Raw genomic sequence first — 5090 nt, 5'->3', positions numbered from 1 at the left:
GAGAAGTAGCCCCCCCCCCCCCCCCCCCCCATAATAACCAGGACAATTCTAATGACAAGTGATAAGTAGCCCCCCCCCCCTCCCCCCATAATAACCAGGACAATTCTAATAACAAGTGAGAAGTAGCCCCCCCCCCCATAATAACCAGGACAATTCTAATGACAAGTGAGAAGTAGCCCCCCCCCCCTCCCATAATAACCAGGACAATTCTAATGACAAGTGAGAAGTAGCCCCCCCCCCCATAATAACCAGGACAATTCTAATGACAAGTGAGAAGTAGCCCCCCCCCCCCCCCATAATAACCAGGACAATTCTAATGACAAGTGAGAAGTAGCCCCCCCCCCCTCCCATAATAACCAGGACAATTCTAATGACAAGTGAGAAGTAGCCCCCCCCATAATAACCAGGACAATTCTAATAACAAGTGAGAAGTAGCCCCCCCCCCCCCCCATAATAACCAGGACAATTCTAATGACAAGTGAGAAGTAGCCCCCCCCCTCCCATAATAACCAGGACAATTCTAATGACAAGTGAGAAGTAGCCCCCCCCCCCCCCCCATAATAACCAGGACAATTCTAATGACAAGTGAGAAGTAGCCCCCCCCCCCATAATAACCAGGACAATTCTAATGACAAGTGAGAAGTAGCCCCCCCCCCCCTCCCATAATAACCAGGACAATTCTAATGACAAGTGAGAAGTAGCCCCCCCCCCCCCCCCATAATAACCAGGACAATTCTAATGACAAGTGAGAAGTAGCCCCCCCCCCCCCCATAATAACCAGGACAATTCTAATAACAAGTGAGAAGTAGCCCCCCCCCCCCCATAACAACCAGGACAATTCTAATGACAAGTGAGAAGTAGCCCCCCCCCCCCATAATAACCAGGACAATTCTAATGACAAGTGAGAAGTAGCCCCCCCCCCCCCTCCCATAATAACCAGGACAATTCTAATGACAAGTGAGAAGTAGCCCCCCCCCCCCCCCCCCCCATAATAACCAGGACAATTCTAATGACAAGTGAGAAGTAACCCCCCCCATAATAACCAGGACAATTCTAATAACAAGTGAGAAGTAGCCCCCCCCCCCCCCCCCCATAATAACCAGGACAATTCTAATGACAAGTGAGAAGTAGCCCCCTCCCCTCCCATAATAACCAGGACAATTCTAATGACAAGTGAGAAGTAGCCCCCCCCCCCCCATAATAACCAGGACAATTCTAATGACAAGTGAGAAGTAGCCCCCCCCCCCCATAATAACCAGGACAATTCTAATGACAAGTGAGAAGTAGCCCCCCCCCCCCTCCCATAATAACCAGGACAATTCTAATGACAAGTGATAAGTAGCCCCCCCCCCCCCCATAATAACCAGGACAATTCTAATGACAAGTGAGAAGTAGCCCCCCCCCCCCCTCCCATAATAACCAGGACAATTCTAATGACAAGTGAGAAGTAGCCCCCCCCCCCCCCCCATAATAACCAGGACAATTCTAATGACAAGTGAGAAGTAGCCCCCCCCCCCCCCCCCCATAATAACCAGGACAATTCTAATAACAAGTGAGAAGTAGCCCCCCCCCCCCCCATAACAACCAGGACAATTCTAATGACAAGTGAGAAGTAGCCCCCCCCCCCCCCCCCCATAATAACCAGGACAATTCTAATAACAAGTGAGAAGTAGCCCCCCCCCCCCCATAACAACCAGGACAATTCTAATAACAAGTGAGAAGTAGCCCCCCCCCCATAATAACCAGGACAATTCTAATGACAAGTGAGAAGTAGCCCCCCCCCCCTCCCATAATAACCAGGACAATTCTAATGACAAGTGAGAAGTAGCCCCCCCCCCCATAATAACCAGGACAATTCTAATGACAAGTGAGAAGTAGCCCCCCCCCCCCCCCATAATAACCAGGACAATTCTAATGACAAGTGAGAAGTAGCCCCCCCCCCCTCCCATAATAACCAGGACAATTCTAATGACAAGTGAGAAGTAGCCCCCCCCATAATAACCAGGACAATTCTAATAACAAGTGAGAAGTAGCCCCCCCCCCCCCCCCATAATAACCAGGACAATTCTAATGACAAGTGAGAAGTAGCCCCCCCCCTCCCATAATAACCAGGACAATTCTAATGACAAGTGAGAAGTAGCCCCCCCCCCCCCCCCATAATAACCAGGACAATTCTAATGACAAGTGAGAAGTAGCCCCCCCCCCCATAATAACCAGGACAATTCTAATGACAAGTGAGAAGTAGCCCCCCCCCCCCTCCCATAATAACCAGGACAATTCTAATGACAAGTGAGAAGTAGCCCCCCCCCCCCCCCATAATAACCAGGACAATTCTAATGACAAGTGAGAAGTAGCCCCCCCCCCCCCCCATAATAACCAGGACAATTCTAATAACAAGTGAGAAGTAGCCCCCCCCCCCCCCATAACAACCAGGACAATTCTAATGACAAGTGATAAGTAGCCCCCCCCCCCCATAATAACCAGGACAATTCTAATGACAAGTGAGAAGTAGCCCCCCCCCCCCCTCCCATAATAACCAGGACAATTCTAATGACAAGTGAGAAGTAGCCCCCCCCCCCCCCCCCCATAATAACCAGGACAATTCTAATGACAAGTGAGAAGTAACCCCCCCCATAATAACCAGGACAATTCTAATAACAAGTGAGAAGTAGCCCCCCCCCCCCCCCCCCCATAATAACCAGGACAATTCTAATGACAAGTGAGAAGTAGCCCCCTCCCCTCCCATAATAACCAGGACAATTCTAATGACAAGTGAGAAGTAGCCCCCCCCCCCCCATAATAACCAGGACAATTCTAATGACAAGTGAGAAGTAGCCCCCCCCCCCCATAATAACCAGGACAATTCTAATGACAAGTGAGAAGTAGCCCCCCCCCCCCTCCCATAATAACCAGGACAATTCTAATGACAAGTGAGAAGTAGCCCCCCCCCCCCCATAATAACCAGGACAATTCTAATGACAAGTGAGAAGTAGCCCCCCCCCCCCTCCCATAATAACCAGGACAATTCTAATGACAAGTGAGAAGTAGCCCCCCCCCCCCCCCCCCCCCCATAATAACCAGGACAATTCTAATGACAAGTGAGAAGTAGCCCCCCCCCCCCCCCCCCATAATAACCAGGACAATTCTAATAACAAGTGAGAAGTAGCCCCCCCCCCCCCATAACAACCAGGACAATTCTAATGACAAGTGAGAAGTAGCCCCCCCCCCCCCCCCCCCATAATAACCAGGACAATTCTAATAACAAGTGAGAAGTAGCCCCCCCCCCCCCATAACAACCAGGACACCTCAACCACAGTGTTTTCAAACAGCGTGTGAGTTTGTGACTGTGTATCGCTGTGACTAAGTTACGGCGTATCTCTTTATTCACATTCATATCTCTCGACAACCCCCCGACTAGGACTAGACTATATGACACAGTTTCCTTCTGGTCCAATACCGATAAATGATAGGTCTGCTAGGATTACGTTGTAAGATCACTCACATTACATGTCTAGGCCTAATGGTTTTACAAGACCAATAGATTGCTATAATTATTTAAATTGTTTACTTAGCACTTTTGAGATATACCGGTAGCTCGATTTTGAACATTTCCTCTCTTCCTTCTAGACTGTCACTTTGCTTAGGATGAGCAACTAGTCTGCTAACCTTCCGAATCGCCAACATGTTCTACCGAAGTGACAACAAATGCGGAGTCGGACCGATTCGGTCGAACGTTAGGCCAGATCTCGAAGTCATATTTCTAGTGAAAGTCGCCTCGTATAGTTTCGTACATTATGTTACTTTCTGCTCTCCCGGTCCAACTCACATGGGGAGACTCCGTAATATACAAGGCCCGGTTGCGAGATACTCGCTTCGTCATTTTTTAGAGATTTCGGTAAACTTACCGTTAGAGAAGTCGCTGTCAGAAAGCGCCTTTCAACATCACCGACATCTATTATCGAGTTAAAGTTGTTGTAAAACTCGGTTTAACGGAGAGTAAAACAAGAAGAAAACTACCAAAAATAAATGAGATGAAAAATATTCGCTGGTTAGTAAACTTCAACCGTAGAGGATGAGGTCATTGAGATAAAAATGAAAGGTTGGCGTCATTTGAAACCAACTCGTAATGAACAGGCGGCCTTAAAGGCACAAAACCATCTATAAAACCACCATCTCACTGCTGACTTTATAGAGTTAATAACTGGTTATCGAGTTAGGTAGCCAGCGTCATATCTACTCACATAGAAAACCCATAAATTATTTCGTACTTTATAACTTTGAGGACGTTTGTAATGAGGGGGCGGGGCGCCGAAGCCCCAGTAGTCGAATGAGCTGAAAGATCACTGTGATTGGACTGGAGCCAGTTAGTCCTGCTAGCTAGATGCCCTTTAACCCTTCATATGACTGGAGCCCAGTTAGTCCTGCTAGCTAGATGCCCTTTAACCCTTCATATGACTGGAGCCCAGTTAGTCCTGCTAGCTAGATGTCCTTTAACCCTTCATATGACTGGAGCCCAGTTAGTCCTGCTAGCTAGATGCCCTTTAACCCTTCATATGACTGGAGCCCAGTTAGTCCTGCTAGCTAGATGCCCTTTAACCCTTCATATGACTGGAGCCCAGTTAGTCCTGCTAGCTAGATGTCCTTTAACCCTTCATATGACTGGAGCCCAGTTAGTCCTGCTAGCTAGATGTCCTTTAACCCTTCATATGACTGGAGCCCAGTTAGTCCTGCTAGCTAGATGCCCTTTAACCCTTCATATGACTGGAGCCCAGTTAGTCCTGCTAGCTAGATGTCCTTTAACCCTTCATATGACTGGAGCCCAGTTAGTCCTGCTAGCTAGATGCCCTTTAACCCTTCATATGACTGGAGCCCAGTTAGTCCTGCTAGCTAGATGCCCTTTAACCCTTCATATGACTGGAGCCCAGTTAGTCCTGCTAGCTAGATGCCCTTTAACCCTTCATATGACTGGAGCCCAGTTAGTCCTGCTAGCTAGATGCCCTTTAACCCTTCATATGACTGGAGCCCAGTTAGTCCTGCTAGCTAGATGTCCTTTAACCCTTCATATGACTGGAGCCCAGTTAGTCCTGCTA

General features: G+C 48.4%; 1 protein-coding gene across 10 annotated transcripts in view; it reads right to left on the bottom strand.

The window, feature by feature from the left end:
- The window catches only part of dusp16 (dual specificity phosphatase 16), an 89456-nt gene extending 85207 nt beyond the window's left edge, over positions 1-4249 (bottom strand). For all 10 annotated transcript variants that reach the window (XR_008756857.1, XR_008756859.1, XR_008756861.1 and 7 more), the window contains exon 1: positions 3906-4249. The gene's annotated coding sequence lies outside the window, so the exon portion shown is untranslated. The remainder of the gene's footprint in view (positions 1-3905) is intronic.
- Positions 4250-5090: the final 841 nt, after the last annotated feature.

The sequence above is a fragment of the Salvelinus fontinalis genome, chromosome 39 (assembly GCF_029448725.1).
Source record: "Salvelinus fontinalis isolate EN_2023a chromosome 39, ASM2944872v1, whole genome shotgun sequence".
Classification (NCBI taxonomy): domain Eukaryota; kingdom Metazoa; phylum Chordata; class Actinopteri; order Salmoniformes; family Salmonidae; genus Salvelinus; species Salvelinus fontinalis.
Note: the sequence above shows the minus strand (reverse complement) of the source record. Positions and strands in the feature narration are given on the sequence as shown.